This window comes from Manacus candei, unplaced genomic scaffold (genome assembly GCF_025592945.1).
Source record: "Manacus candei isolate 608988 ecotype Guabito, Panama unplaced genomic scaffold, ASM2559294v1 h1tg000034l, whole genome shotgun sequence".
Taxonomy (NCBI): domain Eukaryota; kingdom Metazoa; phylum Chordata; class Aves; order Passeriformes; family Pipridae; genus Manacus; species Manacus candei.
Genome location: NW_026138082.1, coordinates 15,855,828 through 15,871,455, shown reverse-complemented (window position 1 = coordinate 15,871,455; position 15,628 = coordinate 15,855,828). Strand labels below are relative to the sequence as shown.

The window sequence follows — 15,628 nt, the reverse complement described above, 5'->3', positions numbered from 1 at the left end:
CCCTATTGCTACAGAGCCTGCTAAAAAGTCTATCCCCATCTTTCTTATAAGCCCCCTTTAGGTACTGGAAGGCTGCTCTAAGATCTCCCCAGAATCTTCTCTCCTCCAGGCTGAACATCCCCATCTCTCTCAACTCATCTTTATAGGGAGGTGCTTCAGCCCTCTGATCATCTTGTGTCTCTCCTCTGGACCCACTCCAGCAGGTCCACATCCTTCTTAAGTTGGTGGTTCCCAGAGCTGGGGGCAGCATTCCAGGTGAGGTCTCACCAGAATGGAGTAGAGGGGCAGAATCACCTCCCTCGCTCTGCTGGCCACGCTGCTTCTGAGCAGCCGAGGACGCGACTGGCTCTCTGGGCTGCGAACGTACACTGGCAGGTGAGTTCAGTGTCACAGACATTTTCAGGCCGGTGGTCAAGGGGCCAAGACAAGATTTTCGAGCTTTTTCCCCACCCCAAGTGACCTCTCTGAAGACCGAGAGCGCCGACAGCTGCCGCTCCTCGGCCGGTCGCTAGTTGGGGCTCACGGCAAAGGGACGAGCCCGACTGCGGACGCCTCTCCCGGGAATGCGCTCGCCGTCCCGGCCCCTTCCCCGCTGGACAGCCGGGGGTGGCTGGTGCGGCACCTCCCGCCACGGCAGCGGGGCCTGCCGCTCCTGGAAGGGCTTTCCCTTGGGAAGCTCCACGGCTCCGTGCGCTTCCCACTAAAAAGCCCACACAGGAGGTAGCTACCCGCTGCCGTCCCGGCTTTGCAGGTAGGGAAAAGGAAAATGCTCCTAAATTAAGCAGCTTTCCCAAAGGCAGGAAATAAGACTATTATGGTTTCCAGAACAGGATCTAGACAGGCCATCTGCCAATCGTTTGCTTCAGAAAGAAATAATTTGTCATCTTGAAAAGGTGCTAAAATCTGTGTGCGGTTTAAAGGACATAAGTGATACCAGTGACTTCCCTGGGATGGCTCATGCTGTGGCATCTTCCGAAATGTGCTGCTCTGATTTGGTTTTCTGAATGTCTTGGTTGTTTCACATCCAGGGAAATGGCTTTGCCATTCCTGAGGAGGAAACCTAAAATAGAAAAAACTTCAGCATCTAAGGTTCTGGGCAAAGTTTCAGTTGTAATCCTAAATAGTCCTAAATCCACTCTTAGTAAGATGTGAATCATCATGTTTATAGTCAGAGCTAAAGAGATAAAACTCAGTACAGCCTGTAAAAACAATTCTGTTAAAATGTGAAACTGCAGTTCCCCTTCAAGCCCTAAAACCTGATAGCTGATACTAAAAAGCTATCACGCTCTTAACACAAGTGCCTGTTGTCTGTTCAGATAGAAAAACCTGCCACAAGGCTAGTGTCCATTTTCCAGTCTCTGCAAAAAGAAAAGCAATCAACCCCCCAGACTTTCATGGTCAAAAGCATTCAAGCTGCAGACTAATGGAGGGGTTTTTTCCAGGTTTGTTTGTTCTGTCCTCTCCTCACAATCCATGTTCCTCTGGTACAACTGATAAACAATGTCTTTTATTGCTATAGGCAGACAGTCCTGCTTAATACAATAGCATGCAAGGCTTGGCGGTACCGCGACTTGCAGGTGTTTGGAGTATTGTGGTCATCCAAACCAGATGCTGAGAAGGAGCACCTGTTTCCCTTCTTTTCTGTACTGGAGAATACAGCACTATGTAGGCTACAGAAACAGCCTGACATTAATAGCTCTGCTGCTGCAGTTTTCCCTTGGCAGAGTAACAGAAATGTACCATCTACAGCTTTTGCATGCTCTCCTCTGAGTGCCCAGACGTACTGGATTTTATTTTTTTTTCCCCAGACCAACAAAATGCAGCCAGAGGTGGATCTATAATTTAACTTATTTCCAGATTATTTTATTTGTGATTAACCATGCCCTGGCAAGAAAAAAAGTTTTTATAGCCCTGACAGCAGTAAAATTAAACAAAAAAATGTATATTTTATAACTATTTTTTACAAGATCTACAACTGTCTCTGTTGAATGCAGAAATGGATGTCCAATGTGCTTAGGACAGTTGTCTCACAGCTATCGCCTCTGCAGGTGATGGAAAGCCCTGTACCAATGTGAAAGGAGTTGAGATGCTGCCTATACTGAAATGCAGTAGTAATCCTTCAAGAAACTGTCCCTAGAATGATAACCTTAAATAAATTCTCCTTTCTCCATTTGACAGTCCCTGTGGCTTGCATGGCTAGTAGTCAGGAGATCAGTTGGGAACTCCAGACTCCAGCATGCTGGCATGTAATGAGACCTCCCTGGCCTCAGCCTACCTTTATCTGCTCCTTCCCACCTCCCTCTTGCCAAAAGCAGAGAGGGAAGAAGAGCATATCTTCATCTGCAGTTTTTTGGGGTTCAGGTGGGTGTCAAACCATACAGAAGGGACCAGCCTTTCACAGTCTGGAGGACTGTGTCCGATACAGCAGCTGTAACCCCCATTTGTGCTGTGCTGTGGACTGTAGTCAGCCTTTAAACGAAGAAATGAAAGAGGTTTAAAGCAATGGAGAACATAAAACATTAACCACCCTATAGACTTTTTTTTCATTTAGGGAAATTTGAGTGAGTAGCAATATTTTCCTGTTTCTGGCAACAGAAATATTTGTGCTAAGAAAATCTAAGTATTTGGAAAAAAACTGTCAGAAAAGTAAAATTTGAGAAACTTTGCAGAATTTTATTTTATGCCGTGTCACTTTTAAATGGAGCTCTAGCTCCCATCTCTAAAAAAGTACATCTACCTGAAAAAAAAAAGAACCAAAATCAAACACTGTCGCTTCAGTTTTACCACCGTGTAAATCCCAATTAGGTCCAGCTTCTACAAGGAAAAGAGGCTCAAATGTTACAGTAATATCACAGTAAAATGAATACACCTTGCTTTCACTGTGATTTTAGCTTATCAGGGCTCACAACCATTGACTATCTCCGGGTAGAAGATGCAATCATTTTTATGAAGAAAAGATGATTGTGCAAATACTACCTTCCCTGTCTTTTCTCTCTCAAACAGTACATGTGCTCATTCATGAAACAAATAAATATGCGAGCAAGGTTCTTGATGGAAACAAGAGCTGCTCCAGGTCTTCAGCAATTCAAACAGCTCTTCCAACATTTCCATTTCACAAGGATTTGACTGAGAGCATGCAAGCAACACGGAAGCAACAGCGCGGTTGCATCTTTCCATGTATCCACCTCAGAGCATGGTCAAAGTTGTTACTGTGCTTAGCCAAAGCCACCCATAAGGCCCAGTTGGAGTGGATGGGGATTTTTTCCTTGACTCCTTGCAATACATTGTGCTGACAGACTTTAAATTAGAGCTCATCACTACTGCCACTTGGCATTCATGAAACTCTTTTTCTCATGTCTCCATAGGTACACCGGTTTGGCCATTTAGGTCCTTCGTTTTTATGGCTTCTGGTGTATCCTTCAGTTTAGCCCCCAACAGTCCCCATACTGCAGCACTGATGAGCCTTACCTAAAGTAAGAGCAACCGCTTTCAGTCTCCTCTGTTCCTCCTGCTCTCCCTCCCTGCTCTAAAGAGACAGTGTTAATGAGCCAGAAACAGTTTTTAATCAGGAAAAAGGAAATTTTGGCAACCAGAGTCCTATTTCTGTAAGGAATCAAAATCACAAGAGAGAGGGAAATTACCCATGATGGGAGACAGGTAAAAGAAGGGCAAGTTGAGAGACAGATATGCTGGGTAGACTTCAAGGTCTACAAAAGATTGGTTGTCTCTTCTGGGGTTTACACTCTCTTTGTCTAATTAGACTAATAGAGGTAGAATAGAACTGAGAGAGATTAAAATCTGTGATAAACAAGGCATCTTTTCTTTGATATTATTGGAACTGGTTTCACTTATCTTCAGAAATCTTTCTTTTTGTGCTCCTTAATTTGTCCTTGAAGTCCTGTATCTAATCATTAGTTCAGCAACCAATAATCCTTCTCCAGCCCCTCCACCCCTTTTTATGGCCAACTTTAATCTTTCAACTCAGTGAAAAACATGTTTCCCCTATCATAACTAGTTTAACAAAAATTCTCTTTCAAGTTTAGATTGTGCAGATACAATGGCTTTCCTGCAGCTTCATGCTGGAGAGAGGAATTTACATTAGAAAAAATAGAGATTTATGATAGCATTGTATTTCCATTTGAATATGGAGAGTTAATAACATGCATATGTTTTTTTTTATTATTATTATTTTAAGGTTTAAGCTATGCCATAAGCAAAAGGAAACCTGGAAACTGTGGGACTGGCAGGGCTCAATGAATAACCTAATCTGGATTTCATTCACAAACAGCAGCTCATACATAGGGAAAGAACTGGTGTGTTTTGCCAAATCGGAACTGGAGTAAGTGCCAGGATTTCCTGATTTGTTTACATTTCTCAAAAAAACTTTTTTTCCCCTGGTTGAGGCTAGAATTAGACTTCCTTTTCCACTTTTGGCCCTTTCCAAACTATTCTTGCTTGACATATTCTCTCCCTTTCCCTGTATTCTCCTTTGTTCCAGTCTCAGCTGGCTCTTTTGTCTTGGAAAACAGAAAAGGCAACGAAAGATGTCAGTCTATGATAATAGTGGTAAGGTAGCCAGGTTTGCATGACAGCAAAACAATGCCTCAGGCTTTTCCAGCACTCTTGGATCCACTAGTCTTCTTACAATGGTTCAGGGAGCAATGAGTGGGATCTCTCTGGGGCTGCAGACTGGAGCAATAGTGTCATAATGTAAAAGAGGTAAACAGATCAAAATGAAACAGGCTAGCCCAAACTCTCTTGATGAGACGCTGCTGAGTTAATCAGAAATCAGAGGGGCCTGATTACATATAACTAAGTCACCTTTGTATTAGCTGACTGGCTTCTCTGAGTCTCTGAAAATGGTCGTTTTCCCTGCCAGTCCTTTTTCACTTTCACTGACTTTACTGTACTTTGCCCATTGCCTGTAACCTCGGTGCAATCACTGCAGAAACTTGTTTGAGAGACCTTTTCTGTGCCTTTGTTTAGAGCCCTTTGATCATCCCACAGAAAGAAAAACACTGTAGCTTGAACCTAAGCCATTGTTTTCTTAACATGACGAGACTGCCAGCCGGCAAGCAGTGTTTGATGCACATGCATAAAAAAGGGCTGCTAGGGACTTTAGAAACTATGGTAATACTAGCACCAATATTGAGAACTTGGGCATCTTGCTGAGCAGGGATTTAAGTTCCTGATGTAGCCACTCTGCCACTGCAGAATAGCAGCTTGAGTCATTATTATTCCTTAATAGCAGTGTTACAGTAACACAAAATTATTCTTGTGGGGATGTCAGGTCCTTCTTGCCCCAGCACCTTACATCTTACCGTTAGATATCGCCCGGTGAATGGTTCAGGCTTTAACAGGATGAGGTGGCAAGGAGGGGCTCTGCCAGGCACAGACATTCAGCACAGAGCCAAAGCACTCACAGCAAGAGGCAGGGGTGCAAGACTGAATTTCTGCATTTCAAACAAGTATTGTCAGCCAAGTTTTTAGCTGAAATCACTCCCATTGACACAAATGCACCAATGCTGATTTACACCCACTGATGAATACGCCTCTGGAGGAAGAGGAGGATAGGGTAATGGTGCAGGAGAGTTAGATGAAAAAGGAAGTGAGGGGGAGAAGGAGATAAAAGGGGGAGGGAAGGAGAGGCACGATTGTGGGACTCAGGAAACATGAACTGTAATGTATGGCTGTGGGAAAATGATTAGAAGAGATTGCATCAGACTGGACAACAATTTTGCAACTTCTGCAGCACCTTTTTAAGATTCCGTACTGAGATACTGAGCAGAATGTGTGTGGCTGTATGACTGGAACAAGTCCAAGCAAAAGGCCAAATGCAATCAGTCATCTGCATTTGCTGGAGCTGTGGACTAATGTTTCCTGTGCAGTCATTGCAATATATGTCTACTTTGTATGTTTTGAATTTTGGTTTTCACCTTTAAGTATTTGTATCATATTTAGTTGCTTACGCTGTGTATAAGCACCTGTTTTTAGCACATTGCTTAGTTTGAGGGGCCAGAAACTGCTGTTCCACTCATACTCAGCAGATAGATGGGTGAGAATAAGATGGGGAATGCTACATGAAGGGGAAACAACAGACTTCTAAAAACAGGAGTAAGATGCTATAGGTATGGTAGAAAGCATCTTTGCACATGAAATCATCAGCCAACTTCTTTCAGTTTAGGAGATCTCTGCAGAGAAGCAAGAGGTCCAAAAGCTCTTTTGCTTACATGATTTATTTAGCTGTTCTCATTAGTGCTTCTCATGTCAATAACGTGAGCAGGAAACAGACTGATGCAGCAGGCAGCCTGTGCTAGAAACACACACCCACCCTTTCTGCTTCATCAGTTGTCTGAGCCCGCAGTTTCACTATTAGGTTTTGGTGGTGCATTTTTAGATTTCCAGTTACAGCTTGCATGACAACTGCTGACAGTCTCTGCCTGACCACTTACTACCATTTAACTTGATAAGAACTATAAAGGAAGCATTTTTCCAGGAGAAAGAGTAGAGGAAGGGACAAGTACATTTCTAGTGCTTTCCAGTAATTATGATTCATGACTTGTGTCAGCCAGAGTTCAGTTCTCACTGGCAAGTGTCAACTGTCCATAAGAAAGTCTTACTTTAAGAAAACACCTCTACTATTTTTTTTTTTTGCATTACTGAAAGCTAATACAGATGAAACCACAAACCTGAAGAGTTCAGACTTCACCAAATGCCATCATTTGGACTAACTGAATACTTGATAGTAATTGGTATTTAATTTGGATGTTCCTTTTTCATTTTCTCACAAACCCAAATACATTTTCATTTTCATTTTTCATTACTACTCCTTATGTGGTAAAGATGACCTGATTGATTGAGTATAAATTAAGGCCATATCTTCTAATGTGATAACTCATAAGGGAGGTTATACTAGGGGCCTGAAGAGTTGACCAAACACACCCCTTTGGCCTGCACAAATTTCTTGTGACACTTTATAAGGCAAGTTACATTTGAGTTATTCACTTTCATTTAAAAAGTTGTTTTCTGTGTTTCCACATCATATTTCCAGGAAAAAGAAACTGAAAACTACATATGCAGGGTGGTGCCATTACTCTTCTGTCTGTGACCAAGGATGTAAGCTGATGATCTCCATGCTATTCTGCTGTGACTCTGTCACTCCTGACCTGACCTTCAGGATACACTGAGAGTATTCTGAGTCCTTCCACAGTGTCTCACACTAGTACTACAGGACTTTACCTACCTCAGGTAAGGCTCATCTTCTGGCAATGGGATATCTCTGGGAGCTCATTAATTCCAACTGGTAGAGAAATGACGGTAGCCAAATGGTGCAGGATCCCTTTCCTCTGTGGCAATGAACTACTGGCAAAGAGCAAGATTAAGTTTATAGTCAGCAGGATATGGCTCCTAAACTCAATATGTTATTTGCTATTAGCTGACCACGGCTGTCATGCAACCTGCAGGCCCATGGGATGGCAATACAGTAGGTGAGCGGAGATGGACGTTCCTGGGCATGACGGTAGAGAAGGTGATACTGAGGATTGGCTAGAAATTTTTGGTAGAGATCAACCAAGAACTCAGGCTCTGAATCCAGAAAATCCCCTTCAAACTGGAACTAAAACCATACTTGAAAGTGCAAGTTAAACTTTATTGTCCTGTTGTATAAGAAACGTATTTGACTTAGAAGAAATCTCTATGTTCCTCACAGAGGCAGGGCATTCCCTTTCTGATACAGCTGCAAGAAACAACATAATATTTTTTATTTTCTGTTACAATTAACAATTTATTTTTTTTAAGGAAGAATGTAACATTTTTCAAAGAACATTTGTAATAGTTCCTGATCAGGGCATAGTTCTTCTGGTTCTGCTGATGGAATTCATATTTCTTTGTTGTAAATGTCTGTGCAAAATGACAGAATAACAGCCTTTTTCTCAGCAAGATTTCCCTCCCCATTCCAGATCCTGAAGTTTTTCTCTGTCCCTTTGTGATTACAATAGGACACAACTGACAGGTGGGATATATGGAATTTTTGCAAAACTCTATTTTTTTGTTATCTCCTTTTTAAAATGAAAATACCATGATAGGAACAGCCGAATCCATCTAACTCAGTAGCCTTTCTTTGGCACTAGCCAGCTGAGGTTGGCTAAGCAAAGAATAGAGAATGATCCTTCCTTGGGTAAGGATAGACAACTGCCAACAATCAAGAAGTCTGAGAATTTTTGAGCCAGACATTGCATCTGGGCTATTGTTTTTGATGTTCATCAATGGACCTATTCTTTGTAAAATTCTTTATTGCCATTTTGAATCCATTTATATCTCTTGGCTTCCACAACATCCTGTGACAGTGAGTTAACTATGCTTTGAGTAAAAAAATTGTTTGTTTCCTTTATTTTAAACACCATGACTCAAAATTTCAAATAGTGTACCCTCTTGCAAGGGATATAAGAAGGGTACAAGAACCATTGAACAAATGGTGCCTATCACCTATATTGGGCCTATTCACCTTTCTTATATCAGTCAATATAGGGCATTTGCTGTATTAATTATCTCCTTTACCAGCTGAAGAGTTATAATTTGTTTACTGATTCCATACCTCTCATTGTCTTTATCAACATTTTATCTACATATTTTTCACTCTACTGTATCTTCTAGAGATGGAGTCACCAGAACTGCAGGGGACTGCAACAGCTATGGGAAGAGTCTTGGAATGAATAATGTTAAACCACATACTTACATTGTAAGTTTTCCTAAATGCCAGGCTAAGCTCCAATTTTTGGAATGGACCAGAGAAAATTTTAAAACCTGAAGTTTATCTGTTTCTACCACTTTCAGGACCATCTCTGGATTTTGCTTTTGTTTAGTTGTTTTTATTAGGGAGAGTGATTCATGATTTTGGGGTTAGCTATACTTTATGTATGAGCTTCCCACCACTGTCTTTGGTTTCTGGCTCCTCTCTCTTTCTCACACTTAGAGCAACATGATATCCAAGTGAAATCAATCATAAACATAACGTACCCAAATTTTGGGTGTTATACTGCATTAATCTGTAAGGAAAGCTCTCTCTATTTACAATTTTATAGCATGCTTAGGTTTTTGATCTCAGCAGACACAATCCATTCAAAAATAAAAACATCAATTAATTAAGCAGTTGTTGAGATCAGAAATCTGACGCCCATATGGTGTCAAATTAGTGCCTGAAAGCAGTTAACTGCCAAGAGAAGTACATGCATCTGTTGCAAGAGATTAAAATGAAGTATCTATTAATTGTTGAGAGTTTCTTGATTCAAAATTATATTGCCGAACTGATTTTCTTTGTGTTATTCATCTTTAATGTCATCACTTGTAAATAAAGACTTGATTCAAAACTATCAGGTTCCAAGCAAATGCTAAGTACCCTCTAAAAAGCAAGCAAAGGAAACTCAGCTATGAAGAGATGCCACAAGGCATGCACTGTGTTTTTGTTCCATTGCTAGGATCTACATAAAACCAGATGTATGCATGAGAGAAATGTTGCCTGATATAACAATGAGTAATAAAGAGTATCTCACAATCATAGGATGCATGACACAATAATGAATTGTATATTACATGCTTAAAAAACAATTAAAACTGTCAGTTTCTTTTCAGTGGAAGTTCATTGGCAGAATTGTGATACAGCAAAAATTCCACTTCAGGTCTTTCATACTATTTTCCTGTTTTCATGTGCTCACGAATAAGAAAAGTGCAGATGTCAGAGGAACATACACTGTGTGTCTCTGTATCCAAGGAAATAATTGTTTCAAAATACACAGTTATCCGGTTACCATCAGCTTATTTTTAACATCTTAAAGTTAAAACTACATCTGCTTGGATAACACTGAATCCCAAGTCAGAGGTGTCTGCCTCAGTCAGGCCTCTTGATGCAGAAGGAAATATTTCGTGCTAACTCAAGTGGTGACATTCTTTCTTCTGAAGCAATGACCTGATATTATTTTTATGAGGATATACGTTCTGTTTCTTTAAACACGTAGCAGGAAACCCAGCAGGATGGGGATGGGGAAAGAGCGTACAGTAGCAAACCTAGACTGAGGAGAAAGAGACCATGCACACATGTTTTTTTAAGGAAAACACTCTTCTCCTTATTTTTATAAGTGTCTGTGTACAGGTGTTCAGGAAAAAAAAAAAAGGCCAGGAAGCCCCACACTGCCAAGACTGGATTTTGTGTTTTGTGGCTGCAGCGCAAGTGGGGCATACATTTGTAAACATAAAAGTCTTCTCTCACCTAAGACTCAATCAAAATAACTCTTGCCCAAGCTACCTGCTTATACCTGCTGCCTCACCAGATAAATTAAGTAGAAAAAATTATTTAGAGGTTATCAGCAAAATAGCTACTTCAGAAAACATATCTTCTCCTTACTTGTTCCTGTGGTAACTGTCTGCACGTGAAGTGTAAGAAAGCTAAAAAACAGATACCTGAAGTAGACTGCCTCAGGGACAAAACTGTGAGTTTTCTGGTCATTTCCTTGGAGAAAATGGGAACTAAGCTATTTAACACCAATTAAATTCTCACCTTCTAGAGTAGGGAAATTAATATATCTTCAAAAGACTGATATCAAAGACTAGAACAAATCTAAAGATGATAACTGATGACACTTTTGTTTAATAGTCAAGCTCATAAGCTAAATCAACAGTTTTAATGAAATCAATATTTTGGGGGGATAACTATCCTGCCACAATCTTCCCTTTGGCTTTCCTCCAAAAAGGAAACTGAAAAAACCAGCAAGATTAGTGGGCACATAATTTTAAAGGTCTCTTTTTGGGACAAAATATTTTAAAGTTTTCTGGTTTGTTACTGAGCAATAAATCTCTCACACAATCACTCCTCTGTAGTTTTTCTTATTTAAATCTTTAATGAAAGACAGTCTCTTCTCATGTAGGGAAGCACCCAGGGAGTCACCAAATAAGAGAGATATTCTAAGTCTTACATGGAATGATACCCTCCTGTTTTGTCTTCATTATGTATTTCCAGGGTCATGTCATTTGGGCTCAAAGATGAAAGAAAATGTACAAATAATGCCTTGATTAAGATACGTACCAACATCAGGCTGGTAAGAAATAAAATAAAAGTCTTGCAAAAAAAGATGTTACCATTTCTATTAATCAGCACTTTTCTATCAGCACCAGAAATTTACTGTTTCTCAGTTTAAAAATAAACAGAATTACTCTGATTGTAGAATTTCTTTTTATGTGATGCCAATAATAATTATTTTTCTATTAATGTTTCAGGCAAGTTTGATCACTATTCCTGCCTTGTGAGGTATCATAGCTCCTCCATGGTCAGTTGGAGGAGTAAGACAATGTCCCCTTATTAAAACTGTGTCATTGACATGAAGAAAACCTGGGGATGAGCTCTTTGCATCTGATGGTTCCCAAACACAGCCATCAACTTGCAATGCTCCTTGGAAATTCCTCTCCCTGTGACACCATAAAACAGATAAAATAAACTCAGTAAAAAAGTGTAAATCCAGTGTCTGAATACTAAATGCCAAGACTGAGTTGTCTCCCCACCTTAGTCCCGTGTACATCATCTTGTAAGGACTCCACACCACCGGGAGTCATGCTGGAGAGCTGTAACACCAAAATCTCTCCCCAAAAATTATTCTTTTGTACAGGCTTCGAAAGACAACCCTGAAGCTGCCTCCTGAGGGCTACACCTCTTGCTCTGGCATCTGTGGTGGGCCAAGCTCAGGCCCTTGGCAGAGATGGGCTTTTGGGGGCCACAGAGCAGTCCAGCAGCACCTCAGGAAGCACTGGAAGTCCTCAAGAGGCTGGAGAATGATCTCACATCTTTGGCTGCTCACAGGCCTCCTCAATTATCTGTGCCAGGAGGACCTGGAACAGCTCGTGGTTGGAAAGCTACCATGGCACTTCAAATGACAGGAACATTATCTCCTCCTTAACATTCAAGTTCAAATCTGCATTTCTCAAAAAGTGCTGTGTGGTATTTCTCCCTAACTCTGCTTCACTTTGAGGACTCATGTAAACTGTTGTTTAATTGAGAGCTGGTTTAGAATGGGGAAAAAAGTAAAATGTTCACAACACAATGGGGAAAATTTGGGAAGTGCTGCAGGCTTTGGTGTATAAATTCCCTGTATCTATAGGTAGGTAGTATGATGGAACAATCCGCATTATGAAGTCATTTTGGTAATAAATACCTGTTCTATCCAGATGCTTCTAAATATATGGTACATGATGAAACTATTTTTCATCCTAGTCAGCATCTAGTAGCATCAAATGCTCCTGAAAGTATCGAGTTGCATCCATCTGATTTTATGAACAGGCAAATAGCATCTTACACAGTCTTCTAACATCTTTAACTACCTGTGAAGAACACAGCAGGTTGTCCTCATGTACTTCTAAAATGTCCCACTTACTCCCTTATGCCTGGTTTTAATACAACATCTTTAAAAGGGTCAGCATCTGTACCATGGCAGAAATAAATCTTTAGCAGTGTTTACCTGCAGATTTAAGGGGATAGTACGTGTCTTGTTATTAGTATGAATATGGTCTAAATGGCACATACTTTTGCCTTAACAATGTTAGAAATGCTGCTCAAGAAGTCTAGACCAGATTGGCCATGTGGTTTAAGATCCATATTTGTATACATATTGGCATTCTGCAAATGTGTTGATAGCCTGCAGAAAAAAAAGAGACAAGCTGGTTTTAATGGTTGGACAATTATTTACAAACACGTGCATTAACTGCATAAAATCACCCACACAAAACATCAGAATTTCCCAGAATCACAGATTATTTTTGCTGGTCTCATAGTCACCTACCAGATTCACAAAAGATGAGGGCATTCATTGAGACCTAGTCTGAAACCATCCTCTGTTGAGATTTGGATTAGATTATAAAAAAAGATATATTTTTAACCTTTTCATTATCAGTTTGAGTATAGCTATAAATCCCTGTTCTATGCTGAAGCTGAGACAGACATCAGATCCCCAGGGTTATGCAGAGCTGTTAGCAACCTCAGTGGGGCTCTTGTGCACAGCTTGTTGCCAACCTATGGTGAAGGGATTTTGATATAAAAAATATTGCCAGCTGTAGGTGGAAATGTGTGACAACCAGAAATTCCTTCTGCATCTATGCAACGAACCAAGGTCATGAGTGACTTGCATTCTCTCGGAAACTCAGAAATTTTTTCAGCTCTATTTGAACTCAGCAACAACTCTGTTTAAATTTCTGTGAAGACATAATAGTATATTTAATCAGGTCCTAAAAGAGTAGGTTGTTCTGAATATACATGACATTGTATATTCACACACAAAGAGGTATAATTATGTTTCCCATTTATATAAGACCACAAAGACTAACGAAAAGTACAGGAAAAGCCTTCAGGTTTTTTTTTGTCTCCACCCTAGGTTGTCCTAACGCAATCCAAGAGTCATCCCTTTATCTCTCTGAAGAGAGGATACTGAATATCAGAGCATATTTCAGTATCATCTAGCTTGTTTTGACACTCAGAAATCTTAATGGAGACTAAAGCCTTCTTGAATCCATGGATCCAGGCATTCAAATTCATTTATATATTTATAGTTATTTGGCTTAAACATTGCCTTTATGAGTTTCCAACGAAAAGCAGGATCTATAGAGCTGGACCCTACACAAAGGAAAGGAAAGTCACCAATAGAAAAAAGCTAAAAATTTAAATGGAATTAATGAAGGAATGATAATTCCCATTTTATAGCATTACCACATGTCCACTGCCCACTGGATGGGCTCAATATGCACATCAAATTTTTCTCCACTGATTTCAGAAAAAAGACAGTGTTTAACAGCCTTGGGGCTGTGGGTGAATGAATTTCTCATCCACCTCTTTATCCAATTTGCCAAAGCAACAGCAGCATCTTTGGTTCAACACCTACAGCCAGGATTCCCAGCAAAGCAGCATCCAGTTCAACTTTGACTTAGAACACATAACAAAAGTAGGAGGACTTTTGAGACCTAGGACTGATTTTGTCTGAACTCTATTCTTTTGTGGGTTTGGACATTTCTGCTTTGTTTGTATTCCAATTTGTGTTATCCAGACAAATTGGAAATGTTGCATGTCAGTATCTTCCGTATTAGGATGAGGTGAGCATGTTTAAACTGAGATTCTTCTAATAATTTTCCATGCGTTTCTTAGTTGGCTTGGTTTCTTTTTTTCTGGCTTTGTTCTCCTACACTAGTTCATTCATTTCCTGAAGTTTCACTTCACCTTGTCTGGTTTTTCTGTCTGCAGCATGTTGTTATGTGCATTTGGTGATGAGAATTAGCTTAAAATAATCTGTACCATAATTACTGACTTCAGACTTGTTTGTGTCTATAGGGAGATATCCACGACAAAACAAAATAACAACAAAGAGAGAAAGCTACCACTTTCTTCCATATTTGGACAGCCCAGATGTTATTTACAGCATTGTTTATGAAGCTTTTTCTTTGCCTTGCTGGCTTTGATCCAAACACGTTGTCAGTTTTGAGCACACACGTCCTGTCACATGGTGACTGTGTGCCCTTGATGAGTAAACATGCGGGAATGCAATTTATAAAGACAGGCTAGAGCAGCAATTAAGAAGAAAAAGAACTACAAATAAGACAAAGGAAATTAGGCAGGAAGATGAGCTAAATCTGGTCAGAATACAGGATATCAAGGCAACTGCACTGCATGTAATTTATTCTTTAGTCACTAGCAAGTGTCAACATCAGTATGTGATGTCTGTGAAACTTTTATCATCAGTCTGCAAGAGGATCTCTCAGAGGGACTTGTTGCTACAGAATCCCCCAAGTGCACGATCTTTGAAGGATGAAGAAGTTCATTATCGCTTTTGGCACTTAGTCAAGTGATGAAGTTCTTCAAGAACATTTGGACAATGAACAAACAGAAGACTGTAAAATCTCCTTTTCCTATAAAGTCAAAGAGGCAGAAGTTGCCAGTAAGGGCCCACAGAATATGTAGGAAGAGGAAAATATCTGACATGCATTACATTTTCATGCTAAAGCACAGTAATGCCACAAATGTTTCAGGCAATAAAATTCAGTCACACGAATATTTGGGTGACAGCAGTGAAAGGTTATGTACCAGAAGTCATGGGGCCTGGGAAGAGAGCATGAAGTATTGCTTATTTCCTTGTTTACAAACAAATCAACCCCAGGAAAATGCTGGGATTTGGGAAGTTCATCTAAGAGACTGTGGGCTGAGCAGCTGAATCTTGGGTCTGTTGTAGGAAGAGATCACTGCTCTATAAGAGGTGTACTTCATTACAAAGGCCATCATATCTGCTATGGGAACTAGTAGTCCATTATCCCTATGTTTGATAGGACAGTATTCCAGTAGGAATCTTTCTTTTAGCTTTACCTATCCAAGTCTATAGGAGAGGATACCAGGGGCAACTCCTTCCTCTTGGGAATAAATTTAACTCTATAACTGCTCTTTTCCTATCAGTCATCTACTGTCTTATGTTCTTGATTGTTGTCCTAGCAGTTATTGTCCTCATAGACCAGATCTTGGTTTTTCCAATCCTTTTTTGACAAATCTCACAGTATATGGAAGAGAACTTTACTACTAATCTCATTTAGGGAAGGACTGAAGCTGAACAGATTCATG

At 40.2% G+C, this 15,628-nt stretch overlaps 1 long non-coding RNA gene across 1 annotated transcript; it reads left to right on the top strand.

Annotated features, from left to right (window-relative positions):
- Positions 1–299: 299 nt before the first annotated feature.
- On the top strand, positions 300–11,453 carry LOC127473149 (uncharacterized). Its single transcript, XR_007905289.1, has 5 exons — positions 300–751; positions 7,052–7,248; positions 8,653–8,737; positions 11,009–11,087; positions 11,266–11,453. It is a non-coding gene; the product is annotated as an uncharacterized LOC127473149 (long non-coding RNA).
- Positions 11,454–15,628: the final 4,175 nt, after the last annotated feature.